General features: G+C 38.0%; 1 protein-coding gene and 1 long non-coding RNA gene across 3 annotated transcripts in view; one reads left to right on the top strand and one right to left on the bottom strand.

The window, feature by feature from the left end:
• The window catches only part of LOC137392890 (ankyrin repeat and fibronectin type-III domain-containing protein 1-like), a 199,045-nt gene that overhangs the window by 47,366 nt on the left and 132,222 nt on the right, over positions 1 to 19,457 (top strand). The gene's annotated exons all lie outside the window — the stretch shown is intronic.
• LOC137394667 (uncharacterized) lies at positions 17,605 to 18,730 on the bottom strand. The gene is made up of 2 exons (XR_010978343.1): positions 18,607 to 18,730; positions 17,605 to 18,069 (listed from the first exon to the last, which is right to left on the bottom strand). It is a non-coding gene; the product is annotated as an uncharacterized lncRNA (long non-coding RNA).

Genomic DNA, 19,457 nt, shown 5'->3' with positions numbered 1-19,457 from the left:
ACCTGCAGATAATGCCTCCAAAATCCAGAGGCTTCAGCTTTCTTTTTGTATTCTCTAGCTAGCTTGTCTAGTTGGTGCAGCTCACAAGCCATTCTGCTTTCATATGTTAAACTATGATTTCTTTGTGTTCTCTGGGTTTTCCTGTCAAAAGTATAACTGTGCAAGATACCTTTGAATCGTGTATATAAGTAGTGGCTGCAACCTCACTAGTTCAACAAGTGTTAGTTAATCTTTCCTACTTAATACAGAGTGACACTTTTAGGTAGCGTTATCTGTTTGATAATAGATGTAACACCCTAAATAAGGTAAATACTTAGATATCTTTGATAATAGATGTAACACCTGACATCAGGCAAACAATTAAACAAATTTAAGTCTATTTAAGAGTCACGGTAACCTCTGGTAAGATGTGATATAATATGGCACATTAAACTAGTAATCTATAACTTAATATATAAAATCAAACCAGCCAGACACTGTAATAGTGGACAAATAGAACAAGAGAACTACTATAATAGATATAGCAGTACCCAATGACTGCAACATAGCCAGAAAAGAGAAGGAAAAAGTGCAGAAGTATCTACAAAATGGAGAGAAGATTGAAGAGGACAGGTATGTAAGAGCAACTGTAATTCTGGTATTCATTGAAGCATTGCGTGCGATAACGCCTGCACATCAAATGTGGCTTGCCCAAATACCGGCAACAGTCAACACAAGTGAGTTGGAGAAGAGCACGCTATTGAGAGTGGATAACTCAACAGGTCACAACTCACAGGTCTATAGTAGGAGACCTGAGCTTGAGTAGACATTACTACTATTACTACCCTTTTGGGTGAACAGAAACTGCTGAGGAACGGCTACGATTTTGAGGTGAGTGCTCAAATTTCCAGGTCTCTGGTAGGGGACCTGAGTTGGAGTAGACAAAGGCACCCACTTGAGTGAACCAGGGTGAGAAAATAATTTATTTACATATTTATATATTCAAAGCCACTATATATATAATACCCATAATAGCTTTTAACGTGGATTTCTATGAGTGAATGTTACACGAATAAAATGGTTCTACAGCGGAGCACCCAGCCACATAGATAAGTTCTCATACACGCATGTTAGCTGACCATAATAAAAGGTAACCAATGATCTCAATGTTTAAATGTACTCACTCTGTCATGGCATTTGCTGATTCATTTTTAGTATATGAAACTTCGTTGTTCTCTTTAGCCGCGAATATCATAACTAGCAGCGTTACCTGCCAAACGGAAGGGAGATCAATCAGTCAATTGATAAACTGCAAGGTTACATGTCACATAGAATTCTGTGGCTGCATGCCACTATCTCTATATTCCCTTAGAGAGCTTCATATCATACGCTACATTTACGCAACTAAGGAATTTTTCAAATGAATGCAAATAGAATTATTGCCTTTGTAAACTTGTTAACATTCTGATAATATAAGCAATACATACACATTTAAGGGCTAGAGGTGGCCCTATAAACAACCAGATACTGTCCCACAAGACAAAGCACATGTCCCTCGAGAAATACTTGTCAATGCTTGCACCAAAAATAGCTGCAACGAGCACTGCTGGCACACCTGTATGAATAGAAAAGAAGTTACCTTTTGTATTGAATAGATATTAGTAGATATTGAGTAGGTATGACCAGCCCCTTGAATAGATATTACCAGCCCCTTGAACAGATATTATCAGCCCCTTGAGTAGATATTACCAGCCCCTTGAGTAGATGTCACTAGCCCTTGAATAGATATTACCAGCCCCTTGCATAGATATTACCAGACCCTTGAGTAAATATTACCAGCCCTTTGAATAGATATTACCAGACCCTTGAGGACATACTACTAAACCCTTGAGTAAATATTATGAGCCCCTTGAGTAGATATTACCAGACCCTTGAGTAGATATTACTAGACCCTTGAGTAGATATTACCTGACTTTTGAGTAAATATTACTAGACCCTTGAGTAGATATTACCAGCCCCTTGAGTAGATATTACCAGACCCTTGAGTAGATATTACCAGACCCTTGAGTAGACATTACCAAATATTACCAGCCCTTGAGTAGACATTACCAGCCCCTTGAGTAGATATTACCAGACCCTTGGGTAGATATTACCAGCCCTTTGGGTAGATATTACCAGGCTCTTGGGTAGATATTACCAGCCTCTTGAATAGATATTACCAGCCCCTTGGGTAGATATTACCAGACCCTTGAGTAGATATTACCAACCCTTGAGTAGATATTACCAGACCCTTGAGTAGATAATACCAGATCCTTGAGTAGATATTACCAGACCCTTGAGTAGATATTACCAGCCCCTTGAATAGAAATTACCAGACCCTTGAGTAGACATTACCAGACCCTTGAGTAGATATTACCAGACCCTTGAGTAGATATTACCAGACCCTTGAGTAAATATTACTAGACCTTTGAGTAGATATTACCAGCCCCTTGAGTAGATATTACCAGCCCCTTGAGTAGATATTACCAACCCTTGAGTAGATATTACCAGACCCTTGAGTAGATAATACCAAACCCTTAAGTAGATATTACCAGACCCTTGAGTAGATATTACCAGCCCCTTAAATAGAAATTACCAGACCCTTGAGTAGATATTACCAGACCCTTGAGTAGATATTACTAGACCCTTGAGTAGATATTACCAGCCCTTGAGTAGATATTACCAGCCCTTGGGTAGATATTACCAGCCCCTTGAGTAGATATCACCAGCCCTTGGGTAGATATGACCACCCGCTTGGGTGAACCAGATTGAGGAAAAGATCATATATATTTATATACTACTGAATGTACAGCGTTGCACAGGTAATAAAATTTTTTTCCACAAAATTAATTTTCAACAACATATACAGCATTTACCATTATAACCCCTAAATTAAGGTGCTTTGTTTATTTCTGCGTACGGCGTTTATTTCTGTGTACTGCGTTTATTTTGGTGTACTGTGTTTATTATCAACGTTACATTACCTACTGCATTACCTTTACACTACAGTACAAACAAACATTTACACTAATTATTAATTAAAAGACACACTGACTGATTTTGTCTAAATGTGTTAGTACATGCACAGCTTTTGAAAACATATATACAGTCAAACATGGATAACTCGAACTTCACGGGACCGAGCAAAAGTGTTCGAGTGATCAGAGCGTTCAAGTTATCAGAGCACTGTCACAAGTCCATGTATTTATTTATTTATTAGTAGATACTTGCACATATACAAACTATAATAGAAATCAAAAGCATAAATGGCTTGTTTCAAATTAAATGCTTCTAATGTAAAGTTTAAAACTTTTTTATCAAAAAGTATAGAGATTTTTTTATCACTTGAGATTGTTTTGTTGTTTGAAGTGATGTTATTGCCAGGACACTTTTTAGATTAAAATTGGCAAAACTTGATCGTTGTTGAAATGGTCGGAAGAAAAGACATCTTTTTCTTTTGAGCGTTTCAACTGAGATCAAGTTTGCCGATTTTTCTTGATGTTTATGCAAAGGTCACCTCACTTTTCTATGCTTCCAAAAGGCGATCGCTAAGCGGATGTTTGGTAAAAATCAAAATTCACCAAACCTTTAGAAAAGTCGTTGACAAAAATGTTTTGCCGACGGTGGTAGTAACCGACGCCTATGATTTACGAGAGTTGAGGTTTACTTCTATGACTTTGTATAAAGTGATTTTCTAAAGCGATAACAACCGTCTCGGTAGCCATTGGGCAAAAAACTGTTCGAGTTAACAGAGTTGAGGTCGAGTTATCTAAAGCAATTTATCATTACGTGGGAACAGACCAAAGAAACCGTTCGAGTTAACCATGTGTTCGAGCTATCCGTGGGCGAGTTATCCATGTTTGACTGTATATATATATATATATATATATATATATATATATATATGATTTGAGCACTCTGGTTTCAGCCCATTGACTTGCTTAAAGTCTGCGAGGAAACTTAGTTGTTTCGTGGCAGGAAGTCAACTCTCATGGGTAATGGGATTTGTGTCCCTTGCCTAAGCTCTGAGCTGCAATGATGAGGCTTCAATAGCCGAAACAGTACTATCTGTAGCATGAGTATATGCTCCATCAATTCGATTTGGTTGAGCGCTCCGTGAGAGGTGCGACGCTATTAGCCTTTGTGCAAAGCTCATCACTTTTGTGATTTGAGCACTCTGGTGTCAGCACATTGACTTGCTTAAAGTCTGCAAGGCAACTTAGTTGTTTCGTGGCAGGAAGTCAACTCTCATGGGTAATGGGATTTGTGTCCCTTGCCTAAGATCGGAGATGCACTGATGAGGCTTCAATAGCCGAAACAGTACTGTCTGTAGCATGCGTATATATATGTACATATATAAAAAAAATTGTTTCCTCACCCCCGATACCCAGTATGGGTGGTAAATTCTGCTCTAACTCGGGTCTCCTACCAGAGACCTGAGAGTTTGAGCACTCACCTCAAGATCTTAGCTGTTCCCAATAGCGCACTTTTCTGCAACTCACCTGAGTTGATTGTTGTTGGTATTTGGGCTAGCCACATTTTATGCGCCGGTGTTATTGCGCCCAGTGCCCCAATGACTACTGGGATTACAGTTGTTCTTACATTCCAGCATTTTTCAATCTTTTCTCCAAGAGGGAGATATTTCTCTACCTTTTCTTTTTCTATGCTGGCTATATTGTAGTCATTGAGTACTGCTATATCTATTATAGTAGCCCTCTCGTTCTCCTTGTCTACCACCACTATATCTGGTTGGTTTGCTAGGACATGCTTGTCAGTTCGGATGTATAAGTCACAGAGGATTTTAGTGCGGTCATTTTCATTGACCTTACCAGGAGCTTTCCACCAGTGTTGTGGTTTATTAAGGCCATACTCATCACATAGACTTCTATACACAACACCTGTGACATGATTATGCCGCTCAGTGTATGCGTTTCCTGCTAGCTGCTTGCATCCACTGATGATGTGTTGGATGGTCTCAGATGCATCTTTGTACAGTCTGCATCTAGGATCGTCTCTAGTGTGATAGATTTTCGTTTGGAGTTGCCTTGTTGGGAGCACTTGCTCCTGGGCTGCCATGATTAGCGACTTTGTATTGGCCGTTAAGTTTCCTTTGTTCAGCCACATATATGTCTGGTGAAGATCGCCAACCTTAGATATTTGTTGGTGGTAAGCACCATGAAGAGGTTTCGTGTGCCAGTCAATTTCCTCATCATCAGGGCGTAGGTCCGTTGTAAGAGCAGCCGATTGAATTTCAGCTAGTAACTTATCTGAAGTGGCCATGGAGGCTGTATATGCTTTGATGCTTTGCTCCTCCTCTTTCACTGTCTGCTGTACACTTTTGAGTCCCCTACCGCCATCGTTCCTATCGAGATACAATCTAGTAGTATCAGATTTTGTGTGGAGTGCTCCATGCTATATCTGTTTCTTTGATGGCTTCCTCAGTCCACTTTATTATGCCTGCTGGATATCTTATTACTGGCAGTGCGTAGGTATTTATTGCCATGACTTGGTTCTTGGCATTGAGCTGGCTCCGTAAGACCTGCCGAAGGCGTTTCTTGTATTCGGTAATGGCTTTGTGACGTACCTCGGCTTCGTGGTTGATGTTGCTTTGCATAATCCCCAAGTACTTGTACCCTTCCTCTATATCTTTGATGGTACCATTTGGTATTTTTAGGCCATCTGTGAGCATAGAATGGCCTTTCTCAATAATTAGCCTTCCATATTTCTCAATACCGAAGGTCATTCCGATGTTCTTGCTGTATACCTGAGTGAGGTGTATTAGCGAATCAATGTCCCTTTCTTTGTTAGCGTACAGCTTAATGTCATCCATGTAGAAGAGGTGGTTTATCTTGGTGCCACTCTTAAACTGGTACCCATATTGAGTCTCCTCCAGCATATTACTTAAAGGGTTTAGGCATATGCAGAAGAGCAGCGGTAATAAGGAGTCACCTTGATAGATGTCTCGCTTAACTTTTACACTCGCCAGCTTTTTGCCATTAGCCTCCAGTTCCATCTTCCATTTGGTCATTGACATCTTGATGAATGCCACAAGAGCAGAGTGAACATTGTACATACTGAGGCACTCAAGTATCCAACTATGGGGTATTGAGTCATAGGCCTTTTTGTAGTCAATCCAAGCCATGGCAAAATTCGTTTGCCTTCTCCTTCTGTCTTGACAGATCATCCGATCCACCAGTAACTGATGTTTGGCCCCTCGGGTGTTGCGCCCAATTCCTTTCTGAGCACTGGTCATATAGTGACTCATGTGTTCTTCCAGTTTGTCTGCAACTATTCCTGAGAGCAGTTTCCAGGTGGTGGGCAAGCATGTTATTGGTCGATAGTTTTTGGGAATCGGCCCCTGCTTTGGATCTTTTATCAGAAGTACAGTTCGTCCTTTGGTCAGCCATTCTGAATAGTCACTTTGTTCTATTAGGCACTCCATCTGCTTAGCCATTCTAGTGTGAAGTGATGTCAATTTCTTTAACCAGAAGGCTTGAATCATGTCATGGCCAGGTGCTGCCCAATTCTTCATACGCTGCACTCTGCACTTGATGTCCACTTCGCTAATGGTGAGTCCTTGCTAAGCCACAGTGTGTTGATGGCTCTCTTTAAGCCTCTTCAGCCAATTTGCAGTGGTGTTATGAGTAGTCTCTTTCTCCCAGATGTCCTTCCAGAACTTATAAGCGCTAGATCGAGGAGGCTCAGACATTGGCCTCTGCAGTTCACCTTTGAACTGGGAATACACTCTAGATGGATTATTGATGAACAGTTTGTTCATTCTCTTGTTATCCCGCTCTTTGGTGTACCGCTTCAGTCGTGCCAAGAGTGCTACTAGCTGCTGTTTGGCAGATTCTAGAGCTTCTATTGTGGCTTCTCTTTTTGGATGCTCCAAACTGTGGTTAGATTTCTCACTGAGCCTACTAACTTTCTTGCGCAAGTCCTTGATCTTATTTTGTAGCCTCAGCTGCCAGGATGGAATGGCTTGAAGCCTTGTTGGCAGTGGCTTAATATCCATCTCCTCCAAGATGACGGTTGCTGTACTGTAGATTAGGGCATTAGTCTCACTGATTGATCCAGTTGAGATCGACTCTAGTGCCAAGTTAATGTCTCTAACTGCTTTTTAGGTATGGCCTTGCTAACTCTTCGTAGTGGTACCCTGCTTCCATAATCATTAGCAGCTGGCATCTTGTTGATGATATTATCCGCAAGCTCTTTCACCCTTGGGTCAAGGTCCAAGTGCAAGTCTTCTTCAACCCGTGAGTCAACACATGATCGTGTATGTGTGTCAGTGTGTGTTGATATGCACTCCTTGTTAGTTGAGGTTACTTGGGTGAACTGTTCCCTAATTTCATCTACCTCAAGTTCCGATATGAGGTGCCGCTTGATTATGTTACTTCTCTGAGCTACAAGTTGCTTAGCGGTTAGTGGCAATTCAGGGCGCATGTTTATCCACAGTTGACGCATCCTTCCCATGTAGCCCCACTTTTGAGGTTCACTCAAGAAGTAGCACTGCATGAGGTCCGTGTTATCAGTCCGAGTCCATTTCATCCGTTTTGAACCAGTCGCCCATTTTTCACTGCCTTGTCCTGGTTCAGCTACCGGCAGCGCGGACCTTGTTTGACCAGGCGACGTCCGAGCCGGCATGGCTTTGGTTATTGCACTCATCATAGAGGTTGTAGACGTTATACAAGCAAGGGTCTTGTCTAAGGACCACCAGAAAAGTGCAGTTGTTGGGGTTTGATGACCTAATGATCACGGTCCCGATACCTTACCAACTGCGCTACCTGTCCTGCATATATATATATATACATATACATATATATATATATATATATATATATATATATATATATATATATATATATATATATATATATATATATATATATATATACTCATGCTACAGACAGTACTGTTTTGGCTATTGAAGCCTCATCAGTGCAGCTCAGAGCTTAGGCAAGGGACACAAATCCCATTACCTATGAGAGTTGACTTCCTGCCACGAAACAACTAAGTTGCCTCGCAGACTTTAAGAAAGTCAATGTGCTGGCACCAGAGTGCTCAAATCACAAAAGTGATGAGCTTTGCACAAAGGCTAATAGTGCCACACCTCTCATAGAGTGCTCAACCAAACCGAAGTAAGGGAGCATATACTCATATATACTATACTATATATATACATATACATATATATATAGTATACTATATATATATATGTACATATATATATATATATATATAAAAGTTATATTGATACACATTAGTAAAAAGAGTGCTCAATGTTTAGAGTAAAAACAGAGCTGATATAAAACTATGTGTACTAAAAAAACTACAAGTTTAATTAAAACATTTTATTACTTAAAGTTTCGTGCGGTAGGCTTGCACTCTTCAGATAAAATGTCAAAGAAAATATTCTACTAGCAGTAAAGCTGTATAAGCGCTAAAAGCTAGAGTCTTAAGTGACACTGTTTCTTAGCAGAAACTTATTGGCAGTGTCACTTAAGACTCTAGCTTTTAGCGCTTATACAGCTTTACTGCTAGTAGAATATTTTCTTTGACATTTTATCTGAAGAGTGCAAGCCTACCGCACGAAACTTTAAGTAATAAAATGTTTTAATTAAACTTGTAGTTTTTTTAGTACACATAGTTTTATATATATATATATATATATATATATATATGTACATATATATATATATGTACATATATATATATGTGTGTGTATTCTTGATTGGCTGAATTAATATCTGTAACTAATAGTTTAATAATTAGTACCAAACTCTTACTGTATTGTCCATTTAGTCTCATACGCAAATACCATGTATGGCACAACCTGTTCTAGCTATTTTTCCCTATTTCTCCGCGATACACCGTGATGAAGATAGAAGTGCTGGAACTGGAGTTTCTCAGCCCAGCGTTGATAGTCTCTACTTACCAGTGAAAAGATGATATTGCCGTCTGCAGAGTTAGCACCAGCTTCCAGTGCTACCTCAGTGATCCAACCTGAGGCCATAGAGGTTGCTGATGATGCAGAGAGAGGGGAACAACTCGAAAGGAAGGCGCTACCATTAAAAGTTCCATGCTTGAAGATTAAAAAATTGTACAACATGTAGACTCTCTTACTCAACAAAGAGTATGCTGGAAGCGAGATGTAGAAAACATGACTGACATAAAGAAAGATACCATTTCAGGCTGCGTGACACTGATACAAAACTGGATAGGCTAGAATCGTTCAGGGCATGACGGCATGACTACCTTGAGTACACGAGACCCAAAGGTCTCGAGCATATGGATGACTCAACTGAGGGACACAAACTTAGAGTCACAAAATAAAATCTTTATTAGCATGGTAGATAAGACACTAAAGGAGCAAGACCTTCACAATGATGGCTATCTCGACTACTTTGAGTACATGCTCACTAAAGAGAAAGATCAAAGAGACGTGAAGCAAGATTGTTGTAGATGCCAAAGAGAGTTCTCAAGAATAAAGCACCCTCCGAATTGTTCCCTTCACTCGCAGTGTCAGATCTTCAAAAGCAGCTCCAGCAACTAACGAGAGATAAAGATGAAGTTACTAAAACAATATTAATTGCTCAGCCTTAATTATGAGGAGACCCATAAAAATCGGCTAAATGTCAATAAGCATATAGATCAGCAGTTCTTAACCAGGGGGGAATTTTGGGATTTTAGGGGGGGAGGGGGGTAAATGAATTTGGTAGTTTGCCAAAGGGGATTTCCGTGGCACCAATTTTTCTTATATAACGGGCAGCGAGGAGTGAATGAATTTCAGTAGTTTCAACAGAGCCAAGATCTAAAACTGTGGAAAAGGTAAGGTTTACTACACTACATGCATACACATACCTGCAATATTAATTGTTTAGTTACCGATTTGGTTTGCATAAACGTATAACATTTTGACAATTTGCTCTGTAGCCTAACATGTGTATGATGTTTTGCTCATGTAGATATTGAACGTATTCAAATATTTTGATTGAATATCCCATATTGTAGGTGTTAGAAATGTCAAAGACAAAAAGACGAACATATGATGATTCTTACCTTAACTATGGATTCACTTGTATGATTAAAAGCGACATCGAAGTACCACAATGTGTTTTGTGCATGAAAGTGCTCGCTAACGACTCCGTGAAACCACATCAACTTAAGCAACACTTAAGAAATAAACATGCACAACACATGAATAAATCAAAGCCGTTCTTTGAAGCTAAAGAGAGAGAACTCAAGCGGGCAAAACTGGAATCCACTGGCAGCTTTCATTTCCAGGCACAGGCCATTACTGAGGCATCCTATGCTCTGTCTTACTGTATCGCCAGAGATAAGAAGCCACACACCATTGGTGAAACATTAGTTAAACCTTGTCTGCTGGAGTGTACTAAGATTATTCTAGAAGACACAGCCGCTCCAAAGATAGCTGATTTATCCCTCTCAGACAGCACAGTGAAATCGAGGATCGATGATATGTCTGCGAACATAAAGAGGCAAGTAATTGAAAAGATCAAATCATCTCCCATGTTCGCCATTCAACTTGATGAGTCCACTGATGTTTCTAGCATTTCACAGCTGATGGTGTTTGTACGCTATGTACACAGAGAGACAACCGAGGAAGAATTTCTGTTCTGCAGTCCACTAACAAAGACCACCACAGCTGCTGATGTTATGAATCTGGTTTCCGACTTCTTCAGCAAAGAACATCTGGACTGGGGCAAACTAATTGCAGTTTGCACTGATGGTGCTCCAGCCATGCTTGGCTGTAGTGCTGGATTTGCACAGTTGGTAAAAGAAAAGAATCCTTTAGTGGTGAGTACCCATTGCTTCATTCACAGGCAAGCGCTAGCAGCAAAAACTCTTCCCAAAGGATTGCAGGAACACCTTTCTCCAGTGATTAAAGTAGTAAACTTTATCAAAGGCTCTGCCTTGCAAACACGTCTCTTCCACAAGTTATGCGAAGATATGGATGCTGTGCAATCATCACTATTGTTCCACACCGAAGTTCAATGGTTATCAAAGGGTAACATGCTTCTGCGTTTCTTCAATCTACGAGCAGAGGTCAATGAGTTCTTGAAAACTTATAACAAACCCAAACTACTGGCTTCAATGCAAGTGGAAAGCTTCCATCAGTGTCTTGCTTACTGGGTTGACATATTTGGTTCAATCGATGAAGTGAACACAAAGATGCAAGGTAGAGACAGAAATGTGTTGAATGTAACTGATAGTATCAATGCATTCAAGGACAAGCTCAAAATCTGGGTGAAAAGACTGGTTACTGGGAATGTAAAAGTTTCATTTCCAGTTCTGCATTCATTAGTTGACAAGAAAGCTCCTTTCGCTTCTTTGCTAACCGACATAAAGCATCACTTGAACAGCTTGATAGCAGCGTTTGAGAGATATTTTCCAAAGTTAGATCCTAGGACAGAGCAATTGATGAGCCTGACTCAAGACCCTTTCAGGCGCAATATCCACTAGATTCCGGAACAGCTTCAGGAGGAGTTTTTGGAGCTGACAAACAACTCTACATTAAAAGATGACTTCAAAGAGCTATCAATAGAGCACTTTTGGGTTCAGGCCCAAAGATTGTATTCCAACATAAGCCTGGCCGCTTTCAAGATGCTCATACCATTTGCTTCCACATATCTTTGCGAGTCAGCATTTTCAGCATTGCCAACCATAAAGAGCCAATCTAGAAACCGTCTGGAAGTAGAAGCTGACCTACGGTGTGCCCTATCTACCTACCACCCTTCGACTCTAGATGACACAAACTCTGCTTCTTCCTTATTTAGCTTGGCACACTTTAGTTGAAACCAATAATGAAATAAGTCACATAATATTGAGCTATCCCCTCAGTTCTTCAACTGACCTAAGCATTTTCCATGGAAATATTTTACTTGATTATTAAGCCTAAAGAGGACAAAAGTGACATGACAGTTTGTTAAGGTGTACCTGATCTCAGCCTTCCCTATTCACCACTACTAATACTGCCAGAGTTTAAATTACCATCGTTGCCTCCTGCCATTTGGAACAAAATAAACAAGTTGTCAGATACCATTGAACCACTCAAAGCTAAAAGCCAAACTTAAAAAAAGCAGGGACTCTGAAAGAAAAAATAAAACAAAAATATGTTTCACTCACTCTCTGTAAAGCTAGTCACAGAAAAATTAAACTGTTTATTTTAAAACTAAATTAAGAAACTGCAGGGACTTTAAACAAAAAACTTCCATAAAATCTACCACTCGGTATCTATAAACACATACCCAGCAACGCCTGGGGCGGCCGAGTTCCTTAGCGCCGATAAATCAGGTTAGTATGTTTGGTTAGTATAAAACAATGCAGTAAGAACAAGATATGATATGTATAGAAAGATATCTAACAGTTATAAGAGAGCTTCCAAAGATGCCTGTCTCGCACAATCTCTACTAAGCTACTCTTGTATTTACAACAATTAATCACAAGTGTTACTAAGCCATTGACTAAAATACGTAGTACACGAATATAGCCATATGTAAATAATAAAACTTGGTAAGATCAACAGACTTGTAATATATCCCACATAGTAGTGTTTGCAATAGCAGTAATCCGCTATGCTAGTGAGAATCAGTGTCGTATAGGGACACTGGTGAGAATCACACGCAAAAATCCAAGGCTATATAAAATTTAGGACTTGATCGAGCTATCCCCAATCCAGATACGTACTTGATTTCGGTATAGGCAACCGCGACAACTCTATTGTTTGCACGGGTTACAGAGATTACGCCTACAAGAGGATTCGGCTACAAGAGGTTTCGCCTACACTTCCTGGAGGTTACGTCTACACTTCCTGGAGGTTACGTCTACACTTCCTGGAGATTACGTCTACAGTTATGGAGATGGTGGATACCATTGATTGTTGAAGAAAAAATGTAAGAAAAATGGTAAAAAGTAATGCAATAATAGTGTTTTCACTTAACATTGATTGAAAAACATACTATTGATTAAAGTCATCTATCAATCAGAACGAAAATCGTGGAAGTGTAAAATAAAAACAATTTAATATCTCCTTTCCTTTCTTGGCTTTCTTAACGATTACTACCACTGCTACTATTACTACTGGTGGCTGTTTGGAGCCACAAGAACGCTAAGATGTGTGCTTAAAATCTCAAAGCTTTGGTAGATGCTTTGATTCTGATAAAATCATCACCACCTTAGGGTGGTAGTACCATTCGTTGTACTACGAATTATTATTTATTGATAGTTTGTAATTAATTAATAGTCTGCAACTCACGGTGAACTAGTATTAATAATTCGATATATTGGGCATTGGTCTGTCTGCTTATAGTAATTTAATAGTCAAACGAGTCTGGGTAAATGAATGAGACAAAATAGTATGATTATTTGCAAATAAATAACAAAAAAATAAATAGTTGATTTATAACTAAATTGTTCCATTCTTCTGGTCACTTTTAATGTTTTACGCATTGCTTTGTTTTAGCTTGCTTTGTAAAACATTGTTTTAGCAATGTCTTATGCATTGCTAATATATACATAGTAGTAGTAATATTATATCTTTGGTATATTATAACATATATATAATATATATTACATATAATTATGTAGTGGTTTTATTATTTTGTGTTGCAAGCAAGGTTGATTGATCGAAAGGTTGAATCATGAGTTAAAACTGTTTGTCTTGGGATGGCTAATTGTGATAAGTAACATTACATTAAAAATTTCATCCTCTGAGCAGTACAATTAGTCTAAAACTGTAAATTATGAAACGCCAATACCGTGTAGCAGGCTGTACGCTACCATTTTCCATGTATGTAGCTTTGTACGCAACATCTAAATTACAAGTCCCAGGTAGCGAATGGGACCAATGTCAATATTGGTATATTGATATTGGTCCTGATCAATAAGTCAATATCACCACCCAGAATTTTACTAAAAACATTATGACAAAGTTTAACTCATCTGTCTTTCAAGGTTTCAAAATAATTAATTTCTCATAGTTGAAGAAAACTAACTCTGTTTTTTTGTCTATACAAAAATCTCAGTGCAGCGTTTTGAGTTCACTTTAGTAAAATAATATCCTTTGTAAGGTAAAGGTCCCAAACCATGCAGCCATACTCAGGACCAGGTCTAACTCGTGAAGTATCAGCTATCTTTCTTGTCTTTTGATCTGCATCTTTCAGAACCATTGTAAGCATGCCGATTAATTGCTCTTCCTCGGATTCAATTTTAAAAATATGTTGATTAAATTTCAGATCATTCTGCAACTCTACCACAAAATAAGGATTAGAAGTCACACTTTGAAGATGGTGATCATATAAGATGAGAAAGTTATTTGTATCCATCGGCAAAGACGACTTGCCAATAGAGAGATGGTAATACTTCTGTGGATTAAATTTCATGTGCCAAATTTTGGCTCAAGATTCAAGAGAGCATAAATCTTGTTGCAGCATGGGAGCTTTGTCTTGTGTAGCTGTTGAGGCTTTGTGTTATCAGCTAAGTTGTCAGTTCATCTTCGGCCACTTTCTTGGCACTCGCATGGAGTCCCTTAATACCGCGTCTTTTAGCCTACTAAGCATCATTTTATGCAATATGTAGCAGGCACAAAAATAGCTCTAGACTCTCTCAACAAGTGGTTTGGGAGTTGTCTGTTAGAGTTTTGCTGTTGTTGAACACACGACTCCTTTCTTAAAGCTAGTCTAAACAGGCTAAACTAGCTCATACAATGATTAGCAGGGCTTTTGGCTCACAAAAATGAAGCAAAAGTTTAATCATTATATTACTGTTTGAACATTTTAGAATATTATACCTATAACCTAGCTTAAGTTGATTTGTTCTGTATTTTGCAAAAATCTTGCAAAATCTTGCATTTGTTCTCTGTGCAAATTTTCTTATCCGCTCAGTGTTGGGTTTCTGATGTATCGAGGTAGAGAAAGTAAATTGCATTATCATACTTTATAATATTCTCAAAAAACATATTGCTTTTTCATGACCTTCTACTCTACTTTGTAGAACATTCAAAGTCGATTGAGAGAGAATGATGACAGTCAGAAGATAGGGTGATATGATGATACATACGTTATTGAACAAATACTAGTACCAGTACAGATACTACCATTTTAAGATGTATCACTGACATGATGGTGCTTATATGTGATGAATGAGAAAATGGAGCAAATAAATCTGTAACTGGATGTTTGTATTTTTTTGCAGAATAAATCCTAAACTTATAATCTATCTATTGATTCAATTGATGAAATAGGAAAACTTCAGCAAGTAAAAATACTGCAAGAATGTGTACTTAGCATATGAACTGTTGTGTGTACAAAAGTAGCCCAATTCCTCCAAATTATACAAATGTGAGTAATTTTGTATAAGTCTAAATGATATTCACTTCGAAATAGTCTTTTAATGTATGCTTATTATATAGCAATGCTAAAGAGAAGGAGCAGTTAATAGTAGCTATGCAAGGAGATTGAGAAATGGGTTTTTACTTCATTTCAAAGATATTTATTACAGCATTACAATGTGGTTGAAGCTATGGCCACTTTAGCATAATTTTATCAAACGTGCTTAATTGTTTTGTGGTCTTTTTGTTAATTTAGAGTTGGCTCCTTTATATGTCATATTTTTTCTTGCTAAAACAATATTGTTTAGTAAATAATTTCTTTTTTATCAAAGTGAAATAACAGGTTATATGCAGAAAAATCAAATTTTTATGAGAGCCTTTTGCTCATTTATGATGGATGACACTATTGTAAATCTTATAACCTGTATTTGTAATTTACTCTGTATATATGCATATGTACCCAAGGGTGATCTCAACCGGCTGTGAGGGAGGCTCCATGTAAAAGTGAAACATAATGGTATGCAATAGGAGATAAAAAACAACTCCAAAGTTATGAAATGATATAGGCCTATTGACCAACAACCATTGATCACTTTTAGTGATGGGCCGCTGATAACATAGAAATACTCAGTTATTGACATGTGTCTGTATGTATAAGAGTAACAACTTTAAAAATACATACGCTGGTTTTTTGCTTAATTAAATCAATAAAAATGTGGTTTTAACTTCAATAACACGGTTGTTGCAAATAAACGACTGTTAAATCACCATGGTTCCCAATAATCAACTCGAAATAAATTGATATATTTGCAAGGATTTGATATATGGACGATTATAGGATTTGTTATAAAAAATAATTTACATAATAAAATACATCAACACACGTTCGTAACATGCATTCATCATGCCATTCGTAATTTTCTGCATCACAATTCACAGAATTAAAGTAGGGGCAATATCCTAGATCGTAGGCATAGTCTATCAGCTTGTAGACGTAATCTCCTGTAGGCAAAATCACTTGTAGACGTAATCTCCTGTAGGCAAAATCACTTGTAGGCGTAATCTCCTGTAGGCAAAATCACTTGTAGGCGTAATCTCTGGCACCCGTTTGCACCTGTTATCATCTTCATCCAAGCTTCGTTAGGTATGAACAAATTGAACATGCCTATGAATCACTCGAGCGTGTCATAAACGCACATAGAATTAGCCAATTTTAGAATGAATTGACAATGAGAATGACTATTGAGAATTTTTATCTTTGCTTACACTAAACAAACAAAGCGATTTCATGCTGCTCAGCTGCTCTATGCGATAATTTGAATGTTTTAACTTCAAAGCTAATAGCCTAATACTACAAGCTGTTCATCATCCTATGCAAACAAGACAGAATGAGCCGTATAGTTCCAATGCAATAAAATAAATACACACAATTGCTTGCACAATTCCAAGGGCCATCGAATGTGCCTGCTCTCAATAGCATACCAAGTATGCGGAGCTGGTATTGAAAGTTGCCTTTTCTTTCCGCACTAATCAAACTGACATATAAACACAGATTTTTATCATCGAATTCAGTTACAGTTGCTCTTGTTCACAAAAACTGGGTTAATAAAGATTTTGATATAGTCTCACTGATGGTGAAAATAAATATGCTAATTTGGTCTTATTTAGCCTGTGGTTATGGTGCAGACCTCTCTAAGCAGTTCTATAAAGAAACAGAACTGTTAGGCTGAATGCACTGTCGCAAAGTTAGATAATCTGATGATTGCTGCAGAGCTTTAACAAGATGAAATACTTTTGTACAGTATTTTATGGCTTGTTAGTAGTCACCTGAGTCATAGACAAACCCCCGTTCATATCTTCATAGAGAGCACAGAGCCTGTGTTCTTAGAGCTGACTGGTTCTAACATTCCAAGACCCTAGCTTGAACACTTATTTGAAGCCACCCACTGATTTGTACACTGTTACATGATGTTATTGTGGCTTGCAACAAATTAATGAAGGCTTCATTTGATGCAGAAATACAGTAGCAGCAACACTAAACCCGGTCCTCCAGCAGCACCAACAAAACCCCTGGTGTTTACAAATGAATGTATGACAAGATGTCGCGCATTCTTTAGCTTTTTTAAAAGTCGCTAGATGTCTTTAGCATCTGCATAACAAGAAAAACCCTAATGCCCTGTGTTACCAGCCCTGTTGTTTTTCCTCAAAGAGTCATAAAGAATCATAAAGTTATAAAGTGACAGTGGACTTATTTATTTAATTGATGATAATATATAAGATTAAACCAAACAAATAATATAGCATACTATGAGTACTAACTGCATCAAATGTTGGTGTGTCTTTATCACAGAATCTTGCAATCAACAAAAGAAAAGTAATATTTAAATAAAATAAATATATATAACTAAAAAAGATAAATTGAGCAACACTTTATAACAAAATTAGGTCAGCTACAACTTGTTCATGAATTTCCTGTAAGATACATCAGTATTTTCACTCCAGACTATTTGGGGTGGACATACAACTCTACTGGAGTAAAATAGAGGAGGGGGACAATAACAACTGTTTCAGAGAGAGTTGCACTCTGCAATTAAATGTTAAACAGTTTTTTGTGTCACCACTGCCTGACTCCTCAGCCGCTATCATTCATAGCCTTCAGAGCGCCTGCGTCTCCTATCAGTTTCTGCCTCCCCTTTGGGCTCCTGTTTACAACAAAGTGTGACTAAGATGTGCAGGTGCTCTCATATATTACATACAGCTGATGGACATATAGTAAATGCTTACAGCTAGAGTAAGTTCCACTCACAGACAATATGAATGTATCAATAGACAAATTATCCTTAAAAGCTATTGTGACAAGTAGCCCAGGTCATCACAGCTCTGTTAAAAGTTTATTGAAATATTGTATAAATCTTGATTATATTGTCTAATAATAATATATAATGTCTATTATAATAGACATTATACTAAAATGTCAGTAGCGGTTTCATCCATAAGTAAAACATCCTAACTTTCATCAAAACCTGCAACTGTTCGGTAACAAGCTCAGTTATAAAAATACTAGTGGTCAGAGTAACTATTTGAGTTTGAGGGTGTGCCTAATGATTCATTATTATTAGATTTAGAAAGAACCCATCTGTCTCCTGATTAGCTATTTGAAAGATTAGTGCTATCAACTATACTAAAAATAATGGGAGCTGATTAGCTGAAATGAAAAACACTTTGACCAATCGACTCACTCGTTTCTTAGTTTGCTTCCATTCATTCCATATTCTGATAGTTTTGTCCCATGAGCAAGAGACATACTGTCCACGCTCGGAAATGTGCACTACGTCCCGCACCGAGTCTGTGTGCCCAACATTGGTCTGCATTAATCGAAACTTCTGGCTGTCATAAACCCTGACAATAGATCAAGTCCAAGATGTAGATCTACAGGTGTAGAACATGTCTATCAAGGGAATGCGATGTAAAGTAGTGATGATGGCATAAATATATTATCCCAGCATGCATCTGATGAATTTCAATAACTACATACTTGATGATGTTTTGAAGGCCAGCAATTATTGCGCCATTGGCTGAGACGATGCAGAGACAGGTGACCGCTGACTTTTCTGACAGAGTCTGCAGGAGGTCATTCATTCCTTGACCAGACCAAACCTTTATTGTCCCATCATCAGAGCCTTCAAAATAACATCCACATGCGTCTACATGTCTGAGAAGCAATAACATTTCATTTGACAACAGTTATATCTGCTTTTTAGTGTTTATACCTGTATGTTACAACTTTTATATATACCTGCATATTTATTAGGACATTAAAGTAGATTAAACTAGATTATTAATAATATTACCCATATAATGGACGAATGTGCTTTCTTTGTAATCCTAGGTTTCACTTGAAATCTGAAGCTTATACGTATGCTACTGGTATATGTTTTACTCAGCATGTATAAATAGGACTTGCTAAATATTTGTTGATTGTACACTCAGTCTAGATTGAATAAAGGTTCATATATGAGAATACAACGACCTTGGTGGTTCTGTAGCTATTTGTGTATTATAGCTACCATATATACCTGAAATCCCCTGC

This window comes from Watersipora subatra, chromosome 4 (genome assembly GCF_963576615.1).
Source record: "Watersipora subatra chromosome 4, tzWatSuba1.1, whole genome shotgun sequence".
Taxonomy (NCBI): domain Eukaryota; kingdom Metazoa; phylum Bryozoa; class Gymnolaemata; order Cheilostomatida; family Watersiporidae; genus Watersipora; species Watersipora subatra.
Note: the sequence above shows the minus strand (reverse complement) of the source record. Positions and strands in the feature narration are given on the sequence as shown.